The sequence below is a fragment of the Macaca nemestrina genome, chromosome 8, assembly GCF_043159975.1.
Source record: "Macaca nemestrina isolate mMacNem1 chromosome 8, mMacNem.hap1, whole genome shotgun sequence".
Taxonomy (NCBI): domain Eukaryota; kingdom Metazoa; phylum Chordata; class Mammalia; order Primates; family Cercopithecidae; genus Macaca; species Macaca nemestrina.
The window spans coordinates 32,974,762-32,991,379 of NC_092132.1; the positions used below are offsets into that span (position 1 = coordinate 32,974,762).

Below are 16,618 nucleotides of genomic sequence, written 5' to 3' on the forward strand. Positions count from 1 at the left end.
CTACTTTAGACTTAACAAAGGCTAACATTTGCATTTTGAAATAATATATTTGGAAACTCAATAAATTATATTTCAAATAGGTTAAAAGATTGATAGTGCTTATTTTGTGCTTGGTATACAAACACATGGTGCACATCACACACTAAAAATCTGTGATTCTAGTCTCTGAATTAGAGGGATTTGAATAGTATTCTCTTACAGCTTATATAAACCCTTAACATTTCAACCTACCTGCTTTTGCTGAGAAGCGGAAACTCAGAGATATAACTGGAATATTTTCCAAATTCACTGAAACTATGTTTTATACTAAAATACCAGACTAACTATCAAAGTTTCATCTATTATGCTGCTTCTTTTAGCAACATTTTATGTAACAAATGTTTTTCAATCTTCTATAATGTTTATTTTATTGTAACAGAGTTTGCCAATTAAAATTCAAATTAAAAGCTTTCATTCAGTGGTAAATAACATAAATGAGATCAATATCTGGACAGAGATAATATGGGATGGTGTGTGCAGTGGTGCACTAAAATCCATGCCTTCTTGAAGGTAGTTTAATTCTATAAAATTTGAAACACAGTATGGACTAAATAAAACTCAGCTGTAGATTGAATTTGACTTTCAATCTAGCATGTTTTCTGTTCTTAGTGTAGGGGTATAGAAACTTCGTGGCCGCTTTCTCTTTTACTTAACCCCTTTGCTTCTCCTTACTATCTCTAAATTTGTAGAAATATGCTATAAATAATTCTAACCTCATTGTGGGTAAAGATCTATATTTTATTGCTTGTAAGTGGCAATTATTCACTAATTTGATCAATTATTTATTTAAACTGTGTGTATACACCCAGCCTTGAGCTAGAATCTGAATGTACAGGTTATGTAAATAATGGTTCCTGCCCTCCAGGAGATCACGGGAAAAGGAATTAGAAAATTAAACAGTTTATTCAGGAAGAATGTGGAAACTACTATAAACTATGATGTGGGAAACTACAGTTTGTTAGCATGCTATGGGTAAACAGAGGAGGCACACCTAAGGCAGGCTGGTGGCTGATTTCAGAAATGCGGATGACCGTGACAGAAACATTTATCTGATGATACGGCACGTGACCTAAGTCTTAGTGAATGTGTAATTGTTAGCTGGAGAAGGACATTCCAGCCAAAAAGAACAACACAAGGAAAGATGTAGAGATACGGCATATGTTTTCTGAAAGGGACTATATATTTTTATCTCTAGTTGAAGAGCAAAGTACTAGTCAGGAACTAGTATGCCTGAAACTGGTAAAGAAGGCAGAGACCAGATTATGAAGTGCCTTGTATGCCATATTAAATCAATTCAACAAATGCTTATTGCATTCTCACTCTGCTTCAGAGAATTATTTGCTAGGCTGAGGCTACCTAGAGCCCAATGAAACAGAAATGCTTATTTGTTCTTGTTAGTATATTGTCTAATTCAGTAGTCAGATAACCCAGGGATAATATTCACCTGGTACTTACTGGTACAACAATTTTCAGTTGTTAGAATTTTGAAACATTTACATGTACTGACAAATAGCCACTTCTCCAATCTCTAAAATTGCTCCATAATTCTCTGGCTGCTGGCCCTTCCCCAGTCTAGCAGCACTTCTGACTCGTCTGTACCCATGTCACTGATTAAATATTTTTAGTTACCTTGTGAACATAATTGAATAACCCCCCCCAGACACACAGACACAACACGCACACACACACAATTATGAGCACAAATTTGGCTAGTGAGCATGAAGAGTGAAGAAAAAAAACAATGTATAATGAGAAAGAATAACAGGAGGATCAAATTTAGATTAGGGAGATGAGTGAAGTCTGCAGTATGCTGAAAATCGGATGAGAAGGAGGTTGAAATGTATCTCGTGTACCATAGTAACTAATTAAGCTATTTGGCAGAGAATTAACAAAGTCTGTTGGACATTTTAGTTAATATTATTTGTAGCAGGGAGAGGTGGTTGTTCCAGAGGCATGGATGAATGAGAAACAATGAGGGGATTAATTTAGGCAGTGGAGAAGGGAGGAAACATTCATTGTTTGTAGAAGATAGTAGGGATGAGTGAGATTTGTGTATGTGTCTGAGTATGTGTGTATCTCAATATTCCAGTGTAATTCATGATCTTTAACGATGGCAGCGGCACATGAGTAGAAAGGAGCAAGTGATATTACAAAGGCCATGAGAACCTCTGTCAAAGCCCTTCCTGGTGTCTGGACTTGAGATACGAATTCAGTGTCCAGTGAGATACGAATTCAGTGTCCAGTCACCAGCTTTGCAGTTTCAGAAATTCAGCGTTCTCAGCTACCTCAGAAAGTATTCATACTCCAGGAGACAGGTTCACGTTGTTTTCCACTTATCAAATCCAAAGGGACTGATTTGTAAATCACAATACCAATTTCCAACTTTTTCGTGAGAGAATGTCCGGCAAACTTGGCAGTCTTGCCCTTTTGCCTAGAACCCTTCTTGTTGGTGGAAATAACTAATCCTTGGACAAAAGCATATAATTATTTTAAAAATCATAGTCACAAGTTTATTGACATTTAAGGATATCAGGAAGTAGCTTGATGTACTAATGAAAAATTTATATCAAACTACTACAGCTGGAAGAAATGTTCTTATCTACACTAGACACATTTCTTTATTTAGAATTCACTGAACCAATTTTACTCAAGATATTGGGAGGCTAAACTAACATACCTGGGTGAGAGGACAGGGAGAGAAAGTCCAGCAAAATTTGGAAACACAAGATTTAAAAAATTTGAAAGATTTTAGGCTTATTTTCTCTAAGGATGTTAAGTGTCTTTAATATGCCAGTATGGATATTCTCTCTCTCTCTCTCTCTCTCTGTGTGTGTGTGTGTGTGTGTGTGTGTGTGTGTGTGTGTGGATTTGAATGGAACTCTCTTTACAAGGTTGAAGCTCAGTGAAAATACTGCGCTAATGTGTCATCTCTTTGTGATCAAATATTGTATTTTTTATTATTGAAAAAATAATAAAAGAACTTAACAATCTTTTGCACATTAAAACAAATCTCGATAGGTATTTAATGAAAATGCAAACAATTGAATTAATCAATGAGTTAAGTAATCCTTTATCCTGGGTGAGGAGGACATTTTTTTATATTTTTTCCAGATAGTTATTTACCATATTTGTTTACCAAGGTATTAGCTTAATCATTAACCAAATGTTTGCTTAGTTGATCACTCCTCCATTCTTGGAAAAAATGTGGGTAAGCATCAATCTTGACACAATCCTATGCATTTAGAAAGCTGGGAGAAGCTAGTCCAGGAGGTATCTTACAGTTAAGATATGGAGTATGGAGCCACAAACTCTGGGCTGACACTTTGAGATTAGAAACGAATGAGGAGGCCTAAATGCTTCATTTTAGCCTCTTCCCAGTTCCTCTTCACCTTTTCCCCGCTCCCAAATTCCTCATCTTTACTCTGGCCTGACATTCTCTACATTTTAGACATTTAGATAAAACTCTGGATAAGACGGGAAATTACATTTCTTGAACATTTCAATTTGTGATATGGGAATTGTATCATTTCATATAAGAGCTTTAAAAGACATTTCTCCATAGAATTAACTGAAATATCAGTCTGCAGGAAATATGGGTCACAGAGCATGCTATAGGATGCTGGTAGCATTATACCTTTTAAGAATTCAATTTGGACTGTAAATTCTCAATAAAATTCTACAAGCTTACTGTTTCTGACCAATCCAGTTCTCACACTCACCTATGGATTCTCTTCACTCCATTCCCCATGCAGGGAAATTTCTATTTAGGGTGTTGGTGGTACAAAAGAAATAGGGCAGAGGAAAAACTCCATCTGACTAACCAAGCATATGTCCAATTATTTTCAATATTAATGCCCAGACCTCCCCTTTGAAGCTCGAATTTGACTGTCTTCTCTTCTGTTACTTCTAAAATGAGGTAGGTGCACTAGAATTGGAATCCTATCCAAAGAAGGATGCAAAGTCCAAGGTTCTGTGGGTAGAGGGAGAACACATTAATGAATATCACATAATATTATCTTGTGACATATAAATCAGTTTTGTAAAAGAGATTTATATTTGAATTTTAATTTGGTCTATAATTTCTCAGGAACACCTCCATTTTATAAGTCGTATTTGACTGATAAGTTAATGTTTGTATTCTTTATCTTTAATAGCTCTTTTGGGTTTTTTTGCATCATGTTTGAGTTTGTAATCATATTTCATGAGGGTTTGTGTCTAGGCATGTTTGTTCAAACCTAAAACATGTACCCTACAGTAAAAGGACAAAATTCATATCTATATAATCTAGCTTTCAGTATTAGTTATGTACCTTATGTATAATCTCATGTAAGTTATTTATTCTTTCTGACATCTCATCTATAAAAAAGAGATAATTATATCTGTCCCACCCTAAACCGTAACATTTTTGTAAGCATCAAACAAGAAATGTAATAGTTATAGCTTTTCAATATTTTGTTTTCTCGTTGGTTAATTTTAAGAAATATGACATTTTAGAAATATGATTTTAAGTATATTTTGTTCTACTAAACAGGTATGTTTTCCATTTTTTTCTTTAGATAATAAGCTTCCCCTCTCTTCAGAAAGCACGTTTATGTTTTCTTAGTAGTATTTCATAGAATCATTTATTTCCACTCAGTGCTTATTGCAGTTAATTAATGAAACCTGAGCTCCACAAACTACTGCTACTAAGTTTTGTCTGTCTGGTGATTGCCCTTCATACCTATTTGCTAAATTCTAAAACTTACCAAGTTATCTCCCTTCATTTTTGCTGATTTCTGCTATAATTTTCTGTGGATTTCCTGTTTGAAAAATGAGGCCCACATTCATAGTTTTTACCTACTTATAAAGCATATAATTAGATATATTCTTTCAGTTCTCTACCACTCAATTTTCTTCTATAATATTTCAAACATAATCCTTTCCACATTTTTTTTCCGGCTTCCAAATCTTGTTTTACATTTACTTAGGAAATTATATGCTGTCTGGATGCACTTCCAAATAATTCCAGTGTAGAGCTCAGGTGGTTAGAGTATAGGGCTAGGGTGGTTTTTATGAATAAAACTAAACTGTTGATGGAATTAAAAAAAATAAATTTTCCTGTGTTAATTTTTTAATCAGCTGAAATTTCACCAGCATTTTCAAAAATATGAGACAAAAAATAACTATAAAAATTTATGTTTTCCATTTTTTTTAAACCCCAACTTGCATCATCTACAGTTGATGAGACAATTTTCCCACTGAGGCAACATGCTGTGTAATCTAAAAGCTGTATGAAGCTGAGCAAATCACTTGATATCTTTGGGTCTCAGTTTCCTCATCTGTAAAATTAGCACATTGAAAAAAAATGCTAGGAAAATCTTTCACTATAAATTTTCTGACTTAGGCATTGATTATGCTTTGATCTATTTATTTATTTATTTTTATAATTTCAACTTTATTTTAGATTTGAGACTACGTGTGCAGACTTGTTACATGAGTATATTGTTTGACACTGAGGCTTGGGGTACAAATAACACTGTCAGCCAGGTACTGAACATAATACCCAATACGTAGTTTTTCAGCCTTGGCTTCTCTTCCTCTTTGTTCCCATCCTTCTGTCCATGTTTAACCACTGCTTAGCTCCAATTTATGAATGAGAACATGTGGTATTTGGTTTTCTCCTCCCACATTAGGTTGCTTAGGATAATGGCCTACAGCTGCATCTATGTTGCTTCAAAAGACATGATTTTCTTCTTTTTATGACCATGTAGTATTCCCTGATGTATATGTAATATATTTTCTTTATTTGGTCCACCATTGATGGCCACCTAAGTTATTCCATGTCTTTGCTGTTGTGAATAGTGCTGTGATGAACATGAGTGTATGTGTCTTTTTGGTGGAACAATTTATTTTCCTTTGGGTATATACCCAGTCAGTAATGGGATTCCGGGATTCCTGGGTTGCATGGTAGTTCTGTTTATTGTTGTTTTTTTTTTTATTCAGCATCTCACTCTGTCACCCAGGCTGGAGTGCAGTGGTGTGAATACTGATCACTGTAGCTTCGACCTCCTTGGCTCAAGTCCTTTTCCCACCTCAGCCTCCTGAGTAGCTGAGACCACAGTCGTGGTGTTTTAAAAAATTTTTGTACAGACACAGTCACTACCAAAAATGCTCAGCTTATTTTTTAGATTTTTTTTTTTTTTTTTTTTTTTTTTAGAGACAGGGTCTCATCATGTTGCCCAGGCTGGTCTCAAATTCCTAGCCTCAAGCAATCCTCCTGCCTTGGTCTCCCAAAGTGAAATGAGCCACTGTACCTGTCCAGGTAGTTTTAAGTTCTTTGGAAAATCTCCAAACTGTTTTCCATAGTGGCTGACCTAATTTACATTCCCACCAACTGTATATAGGTGTTCCGTTTTCTCCACAACCTCATCGACATCTGTTATTTTTTGACTTTTTAATAATAACCATTCTGACTAATGTGAGATGGTATCTCATTGTAGTTTGGATTTGCATTTCCCTGATGACTAGTGGTGCTGAGCATTTTTAAAATATGTTTTTTGGGCACTTGTCTTCTATTGAGAAATGCCTGTTCAAATTATTTGCCCACTTTTTAGTGGAGTTACTGGTTTTTTATTTGTTGCGTTATTTAATTTCCTTGTAGATTATAAGCATTAGATCTTTGCCGAATGCACAGTTTGTGAATATTTTCTCCCATTCTTTAGGTTGTCTGTGTACTCTGTTGATTGTTTGTTTATTTTCTGTTTTCTGTGTTGAAACTCTTTAGTTTAATTACGTCCTACTTGTCAATTTTTGTTTTTGTTGAAACTGCTTTTGAGGACTTAGTCATAAATTATTTGCCAAGGCCAATGTCCAGAATGGTATTTCCTACATTTTCTTTTAGGATTTTTATAGTTTGAGGTCTTACATTTAAATCTTTAATCCATCTTGAGTGAATTTTTATGTATGATCAAAGGCAAGAGTCCAATTTTATTCTTGTTCATATGGCTAGCCAGTTATCCCGGCACCATTTATTGATTAGAGAATTATTTTTCCATTGCTTATTTTTGTCAACTTTGGTTGTAGATGTACAGCTTTATTTCTGGGTTTTCTATTCTGCTCCATTGGTCTCTGTGTCTGTTTTTGTACCAGTACCATGCTCTTTTGGTTACTGTAGCCTTATAGGAGAGTTCAAAGTTGGGTAATGGGCAATGTGATGACTCTAGCTTTGTTGTTTTTTGCTTAGGATTGCTTTGGCTATTCATGCATATTTTTGATTTCATATGAATTGTAGAATTTTTTCCTAATTCTGTGAAAAATAACATTGGTACTTTTATGGCAGTAGTGTTCAATCTGTAGATTGCTTTTGGCAATATGACTGTTTTAACAATAGTGACCCTTCCAATCTATGAGCATGGAATGGTTTTCCATTTGTTTGTGTCATCTATGACTAATTTCAGCACTATTTTGTAGTTCTCCTTGTAGAGATCTTTCACCCCCTTAGTTAGATTATTTCTAGGTATTTTATTTGTTTTGTGGCTATTGTAAATGTGATTTCATTCTTGATTTGGCTCTCAGCTTGAACATTATTGGTGTATAGGAATGCTACAGATTTTTGTACATTGATTTTGTATCCAGAGACTTTACTGAAGTCATTTGTCAGGTCTAGGCACATTTTGGCAGAGTCCTTGGGGTTTTGTAGGTATATAATCATATTATTAGCAGAGAGAGATAATTTGACTTCTTTTCCTATTTGGATTCCTTTTATTTCTTTCTCTTGCCTGATTGCTCTGACTAAGACTTTCAGAACTATGTTGGGTAGGAGTGGTGAGAGTGAGCATACTTTTGACCTATGGATTGTATTCTGTTTCTCTCAACTAATCTGAAGGTTAGTAGAGGTGGATTTTTATCCCAGTTCTGTCATTTACTTACTGGTAACTTTGATAAAGTTACTTGCTCAAGATTTTTCATTTGAGGATATAATTGTCCAGCCTCTTGACTTTTTACCAAGAATCAGGAATCTGATGAGATGTAATTTATTTAATGCATTGAGCACAGTACATGCCATTTGCAAAATGTTCAATTATTTTTAACCAGTATTTGCAATAACATCATCTGCTTTAGGTCATTGCTTTTCTCTAAACTGTACTTGATTTGTTTTGTGGTTCTTTTCAGTGTATTTCATAGATCAGAGTTCAGGAAACAGTGCAGAATTCTACAAAATATTTCAGGAAGATTTTTATAATTTGCAGAGAAGGATGAAGTGTAGGTTAGCTGTGTTAGAATGCATAGGCTAGATGTTTGAGTGTTCAAGTCAGTAACTACAGAAAAAATGCATTATTTAAATAAGCAACAGATGAGTAATATAATCAAATAATCCATTGCTATGTGCAAACCCTGAAAACAACGTGTTATAGAGTTAAATTGTCATTGAAAATGTCTTTAAAAGTCAATAAAATATTGTCTACTCACCAGTAGGTAGGCACTTCTACATCTTTGAAAAGAAAGTTACATCTCTTAGATTAAATAGTCATTTCCCTGTTTTTAAAAGAAACTAAAGAAACTTAATCGCAGAACTTTACTAGCACCTGGTTTCATTTTTGTCTACTCTAATTTTTAATCAACATGTACACATTTTCAGAAATAATGTAAACTAGAAATAAAAAGGTAGTATTGTCTTTACATCAATTCTTTTATTATTCAATTGGGGATCCTCATATTTTCAGGACACTGTATGCTGGTGTGATGTGCATGTTTTAAATGTGTCCCCAACAAAAACATAGTATAAACAAGAATCCAGTACTGAAGAATAAAATATGCTTCAAAAACTCCAAAGATAGGTTTGTTTTATAACTATTCTGATTATTTATATTCAAGGTCAATTTTGTTTGCTAAGATTTAAAGTATATAACATAAGGAAGTCTGAGATAGGTTGTGTAACCTCACTTCCCTCCTACTTGGGAATCTTGAAGGCTTTATGGCAGTATGGTCTGGCAGATTGTATATAAACAGATCATAAATCACAGCTGGGGAGAATTTCAGCCACTGGTGCAGTGGTGGAAATGTAAGCCAAATGAGCAGATGCTATGGGAAACACTAGTATCTAAGCAAAACAATAAATTATCTCAATCTTTGCTTTAAAAAAATCTAAATAATAAATATCTTTATACAAAATGAAATAAAACACCATTAAATCTATGTTTAAAAATCTTTTGGGCTGGACGCGGAGGCTCATGCCTATAATCCCAGCACTTTGGCAGGCCGAGGAGGGCAGATCACCTGAGGTCAGGAGTTCAAGACAAGCCTGACCAACATGGAGAAACCTTGTCTCTACTAAATATACAAAATTAGCCAGGCATGGTGGCACATGCCTGTAATCCCAGGTACTTGGAAGGCTGAGGCAGGAGAATCAGTTGAACCCAGGAGGCAGAGGTTGCAGTGAGCTGAGATCGCGCAATTGCACTCCACCCTGGGCAACAAGAGCAAAACTGTCTCAAAAAGAAAAGAAATTGAGAAGATTGTTTCTATTAAAATTTCTCTTTAAATTTGTAGCTATCTCTATTTTCAGTATTTTATAATTGTTAATTTTGTTTATTAACAATATTAAAAGACCATATAATCAATCAGACTCAAAAAAGAAAGCATATGTAAAACAAAAAACTTTTACTTTTAAATCATATTGAATGCATTTTAAAACCTTCAAGAATAATGCTCTATTATTTTTTCTTTTTTCATTTCATGTTTCCATGATGCTTCTATAACCTTTTAAAAACATGTGCCATTTTCTCTTATTTTAAGTATTTGTACATGTGTTCTAAAAAAATACAAATAATTCACTTGTTTTAAGTCATTTATAACTTCACTATCCAGAGATAACTACTGTTAACGTTTATGCTTTTTCTCTTTAGTATTTTGTATTTAATCGTAATGAAATAGCAAATATAGAATATCCATCATTTCTATTTAAATTTGTAGCTATATATTTTAAGTACTTTTGTTTGCTATCAAATTTTCATCATCATGATTTTTAATAGTTCCATAATATTTATTTCATCACATATTTGTACCAAGGTTATATAACCATTTCTATAATGCTAGACATTCAAGTTGCTTCCCCTTTGCAAATATCATTGTAATAAACATGTTTATATATGTATTTGATGGCATCTCTGATTTGTTTCTAGACTAGATTCCTATCAGAGGAATTGCCAGGTCAGAGGGCATGCACGTTTTTGAAACTCTCGATACATGTTTTAAAAGTACTTTCCAGAGAGGTCTAGCCAATTTACAATCTCAAAAAAGTGTAAGAAATAGCCCAGATTATTGACTTCAACTGATCCCTTGAAACAAAGCTTGTGACATTTAGAGAGAAGCTGCAGGGCAGTCCGCTATAAATTCAAAAGCATTTCGTACAATTAAATTTTTGAGAAAAAAGACATTCCATAGGAGCCTCATGGGTTGCTCATACCTGGATAAACTCACCAAGGTCACACCTTAGCTTTGCATTTTCCAATGTAAGGTTTGTGCCGGTCTTTAGGGACTTAAACTCTCCAACCACTCTTAGGAGATACTGATGTATGAATCAGATGCCATATTGTTAATTTACACACAGTGAGAATTACATGTGCCAAATAGGTCATAATACTAATTTTAGCAAGCAAATGCATTCTCATTTTGACTGGAAAGTCTTCTTAGAAAACTAACATCTGAAGATTACTTTTTAGTGCAGAATCATTATATAAAATAATTCAAATAATAATAACGTTACATTTTCAAAGTATGGCAACCTAAAACATAATTTTTTGCTGTAGATTATATTCTCACATTGCTTGACCAAAAGTAATTGCTCTTTAAGTTTCGTTTTCTCCACTGTAGACTGGGTTATCACCTTCACTTATGGCATCTTAGTTTGGGTGTTGATCCATTTGTAAGACTATAGTTCATATTATACCAATTTTTGTTTGGTTGATATTTTGAAAAAATTATGTTCTCATCAGTAACATTGTAAAAACAGATTATAGCTTGGTGTTTTTGACCATCTGAACTTCTTTAGTTATTTATTTATTTATTTTCTTATCAGCATTTCATGCCAGAAGTGAAATTTTTAAAACCCCTATTTTCTGGTGGCTCAAACTATTTGTGATATACACCATTCTGTATACTAATTACAATGTAAGATAATGCAATTAGTTGCACATTTCACTTTTCAGAAATCATATTAACCTGTGATAGTGTGGTTCTTAAATTTCTACACAGCCTACTTTCAAAATCTGACTTCCAATCTCAAGTATGATATTGGACAAGTCTCCTAAACTCTCTATGCTTCAAATTCCTCATTTGTGAGATGAAGTGAATAATCTTATAGACTTATTGAGAGGATTGTCAATATGAATAATTATACACAAATGCCCAGAATGTAGTAAATATTCAGTAATTCTTAACTATGATTAGTTTTATTACTGCATAATAGAAACGATTGCCCAGGCACGGTGGTTCATGCCTGTAATCCCATCACTTTTGAAGGCTGAGGCGGGTGGATCACCCAAGGTCAGGAGTTCGAGACCAGCCTGACCAACATGGCAAAGCCCTGTCTCTACTAAAAACATGAAAAATTAGCCGGTCATGGTGACGGGTGACTGTTAACTCAGCTACTCAGGAGGCTGAGGCAGGAGAATCATTTGAACCCAGGAGGCAGAGGTTGCAGTGGGCTGAGATCGCGCCACTGCACTCCAGCCTATAACCAAATGGTATATCTGTAGAACATTCCTATTAGAACTTTAGAACAAAACAATAACGACCGAGCACTATTATTTAATCTTATATTAGTAATACCATAAGATATGAGACAGGTGTGTGAGTATTAAAAGAAAGTAGCAAAATACTGTACATGATATGATTGCACATTAGAAAATTCAAAGGAATAAAACAGGGATTTGCAAAGGGCACAGGTGTCAGGTGACTCTCTATCCACGGATAAAACCATAGCACTCGGCGCATATTCTCTGTCTCTACACTCAGCTTTTCTTAGGGTTAGCTTCATCATCAGGCTCCTGTCAATGCTCTTTACCCTGCCCCCAACCTCACTCCCTGACACCACAACTCAACGCTCTTCTATTTTGGCAGTAAAATGGTGTTGATGCTAGACCTTATGAATTTATACCACACCATTAGAAGAGGGAGGGTTGCTTCTAGTTTTGTTTTGTTTTAAACACAAAAACAAAAGAAATATTTTTTTCCTTTCTCATGAATTACCTCAAAATATTTCCTGTGCTAAGACTGGGTTACATTTTAATCATCCTTGAGCTGCCTTCTAAAGCTAGTGAATGGGGAATATTGATTCACTTAAGCCAATTCAGGTTACTGCTGGCTTGGATACAGAACCATCCTCACCCAAATCCTGTAGATTGAGAATGAGGTTTGTAATGCAAACAAACAAACAACAAAACAAAACAAAGAAAAACCCTGAGAGTACCCTTTAATTGAAGAAATGTAATTGGATTTAGAGTAGCAAACAAAACAACTTATATCCACTCCATGTATAGATTCTAGATCTCAAGATCCCTTTCAGTTCCTATCAAAGAACAGCTTGAATATCTACCCCTCAACTTTCTAGCACTTTGGCCTGTTTTGAAGAGAGGTAAAGGATTAACCTGAATTCCCTCCTCTCTCCCAATGTAATGCTGTAAGAAACCAATTCATCCTAGAACTCAGACCGTAGAGTTTTTGTTTTGCTGTTGTTCTTTTTAATAGATTGTACCCCCAAAGTATTTGACTCATATGGATTGTTTCTTAGGGCTAGTGTAACAAATTACCACCAATTTGGCAAGTTAACACAGAAATGTATTCTCTCACAGTTTTGGAGGCTGAAAGTTCAAAATCAATGTATCATCAGGACCATGCTCCCTCTGAAGGCTGCAGAGAAGAATCTGTTTCTCGTCTCTTCCTAGTTTCTGGTGCTTGCTGGCTGTCCTTAGAATTCCTTAGCTTGTAGCTGTATCACTTTAATTACTGCCTGTGTTTTCACATGAACATCTTTCCTCTGTTGTATGTGTGTATGTGTGCAAATCTTCCTTTCCTTATGAAGACACCAGCCATTGGATTTAGGGCTCACCCTGCTATGAGTGTGAATTGTGTCCACCCAGTTTCATATGCGGAAGCCCTAATCCCCCATGGAACTGTGTTAGAGATAGGGCCTTTAAGGAGGTGATTAAGGTTCAATGAGGCCATAAAGGTGAGGCCCTGATCCAATAGAACTGGTGCTCTTATGAAAAGATAAAGAGGCATCAATGTTCTCTCTCTACTATGTGAGGACACAGCAAGAAGGCAGTAGTCTAACAAGCTGGGAAGAAAGCCCTTATGAGAGCCTAGCCATGCTTGCCCCCGAGCTCAGATGTTTAGCCTCCAAAACTGTGAGGAAATGGACTGATGCTGTTTGAACAACCCAGTCTATGACATTTTGTATGGCAGCCTGAGCTAACTAATACACAGCCTGGTCTAGTATGACCTAATCTAAACTTGATCGCATTTGTAAAAATCCTGTTTCCAAATAAGGTTACATAAACAGATATGCTGGATGGGACTTCAACTTACATTTTGGGGGGATACAATTCACTCCAGAACGCTATATTATTTTTTAAATCATACTAAGAAATTTGTGTTATGACAATGTGTTTCTGTTAATAAACAGATGCTCCAGGCTTCCAATTTATTCTAACCTTCTTAGTATGTGGTAGCAAAAGATAAGCCCTAAATAATTCAATACATTTCAAACTTTGGGCAACAGTTATATTTGTGCACAAATGTAATTTACATGTACATATTAAGCCAAAGACTGAACTTTGTAAGATTATACCCAGTAATAGCCTATTTCCAGAGAGCTAGGTCCACAGAGCCTAAAACAAGTATCCAAAAGGAGAACTTAGAAAGACTGCCAAAGAATCTATATATTTCTTACAATTGAACTGTTATCATAGAGCCAAAATCTAAGTTTATTATATGAAGGTTAAAAAGGGCACTGAGTTTCAGGAACTGCAGTGGTCTTATTTGTGGGATGGTAGTTATTAAAGAGACTTATTAAAATATTTCAGATATGATGTTAGAAACACCAAGGGATATGGTCATAGATAAAGCAAAATAGGCCATGAATTAAAAATTGCCGAAGCTGAGTAATGGCTAAATGAGTTTCATTTTATTTATTCTGTTTCTTTTTCTTACATGTATAAACTTTTCCATTATAAAAATTTAAAAATGTAAGACGTCAGAAAATAATAAAGCAGAAAAATACCTGACATATCACTTAGTTTGAATATTTATCCAAAGTCTCAAAGAGATTTTTATCTTATTAGATTTATCTTAATTTCTGAAAAAATACATTACTGACATAAAATTTGATTAATTTGCTACTATGTTTCATTTTTAAAATGATCAGTAGGGAAATATAATGAGTATTACACTATTGAAAATAATTGATTCCCACATTTTCTTTCTTTATCTAATTACAATAAATATGAACAACAATCTTAATCAATAGAACTGAGAACAAAAATGCCCGAAAGACCAATAAATACTTACATTATGATGGAAGAAGTAGCAACTAAATGATAAGAACTAGCCCAAGGGAATGTCAAGGAGACCTATAACAGGATGCTATCAAAACTGAAACCCGGCCCATCTCCCAGTCTCCCCAGAGAAAACATGATTTTCATAATCTGGTTTTCAAAAGCAAAAAGCCTCCACTAAACCCTGAAAGCAAACTATATTGAAGTCATTTTATGCAAATTGAATATATGCAATTATAAATGTGTGCTATATGAACTTATTGAAAAGAACTAAAGTGTACAAAACTAATGAAAAAAACTAAAAACCACAAAAATGAACTAACCTACAAAGGTTTTTCATTCCGAAGCTTTCATGCCATAGGTAGAAATCAGATGAGCAACTGCTCCAGGATGTTGTAAATAGGACTCAATGCTAATCTATTCTTTCATGTAAATTTTAAAATGCCTTTAACAGTATGTCTTAAAGTATGAATTGTTATCATAAGAATTACTTGGCTTGCTTATTTAAAGTAAAAATTCTTATGTGCACTTACATTTGAGAGTCTTCTGATTTATAAATCCTATATAATGTGATTGATTCTTGACACCCTCAGATTCTGTCAATATCAGCATACCACTATGCTAGAGTTCATGCCATATTTAACAATATTTTTGATGCTTTGGAAAAGGATTTATACAGTGCTTGTTTAAGTAAGACAGTTTGTCACTGGGCATGCAATCAGGGGACACACTGTAGTCAAGGGACACAAGAGAGCTTAATGGGTTAAGAGTACAAAGTGTGTTTGTAGACTACAGAATTTTGAATTCTGCTCCCAATGCTTCTTAGCTATGTGTTATCAGGGATGTTCATTGATCTCTCTGAGTCTCAGTTGACTCAAGAATAAAATATAGAAAACATTTAAATTCTAGGTTTTGTAAAATATTCTTGAAGAAAGGATATGCGTTTACCTCTTTCTAGAATTATTTAAGAAAAAGTTTTAATAATATATGCTCTGTTTACAAAAGAACTAACAAATGCTGAAATTAGTTTCTTCTCTGTGATTTAAAATTTTGATTATTTAAGAGCATTTTTGTGGTATACAGAAGGAATTAAAACAGTAGGCACTAGATTATGAAATATAAACTTGGCTTGGGACTTGATTTCATAAAAATTGTATCCTGGTAAAGTCAGTTAGTTGCTTTTAGGCTATACCACATATATCTCATCACAGCAAAATGACTGAGTATATTTCTCTGTGTTGTGGTCTGGATGTTTCATCCCCTTCAAATCTCATGTTGAAATGTGATCCTCAATGTTGGATGTGGGGCCTGGTGGGAGGTGATTAGGTCATGGAAGCAGATCCCTTATAAATGGCTTAGTACCATCCCCTTGGTGCTAAGTGAGTTCTTGTTCTGAGTTCACGTGATAACTGGTTGTTTAAAAGAATGTGGCACCTTCCCCCACCTAGCTCCCACTCTCACTGTCACCGTGACACACCTGCTCACCTTTTGCCCTCCGTCATGATTGGAAGCTTGCGGAGGCAGTCACCAGAAGTAGATGCCAGTGCCATGTACCCCGTACAGCCTGCAGAACCATGAGCCAATTAAATCTCTTCTCTTTATAAATGACCCAGCCTTAAGTATTCCTTCATAGCAACAAAAATTGAGCAAAAATTTCTTCCTTTCTTATTAGCAATATCTAGGTTTTGTTTTTTGTTTTTTTGAGACTCCTCACTCCACTCTGTCAACCAGGCTGGAGTGCGGTGCTGCAATCTTGGCTCACTACAACCTTTGCCTCCCAGGTTCGAGGGATTCTCGTGCCTCAGCCTCCCAAGTAGATGGGATTACAGGTGCACACCACCACGCCCAGCTAATTTTTGTATTATTCGGAGAGAAGGGGTTTCACCATGTTGCCCAAACTGGTCTTGAACTTCTGACCTTAAGTGATCTGCACCCCCTTGGCCTCCCAAAGTGCTGGGATTATAGGCATGAGTCACCACGACTGGCCTGCTATGTCTAGTGTTGAACATGTATCTTTGTTAAAACAAATCTTACTATTTTAAGCT

At 35.0% G+C, this 16,618-nt stretch overlaps 1 protein-coding gene and 1 long non-coding RNA gene across 9 annotated transcripts in view; one reads left to right on the forward strand and one right to left on the reverse strand.

The window, feature by feature from the left end:
* The window catches only part of LOC105475960 (CUB and Sushi multiple domains 3), a 1,218,758-nt gene that overhangs the window by 988,663 nt on the left and 213,477 nt on the right, over positions 1–16,618 (forward strand). The gene's annotated exons all lie outside the window — the stretch shown is intronic.
* The window catches only part of LOC105475959 (uncharacterized), a 30,633-nt gene continuing 17,898 nt past the window's right edge, over positions 3,884–16,618 (reverse strand). For 2 of the 3 annotated variants that reach the window (XR_011606816.1, XR_011606813.1), the window contains one exon: positions 3,884–4,009. This is a non-coding gene — a long non-coding RNA (uncharacterized lncRNA). Of the gene's footprint in view, positions 4,010–16,058; positions 16,138–16,618 lie in introns of all 3 variants that reach the window. The other variant, XR_011606814.1, reaches the window with a different exon arrangement.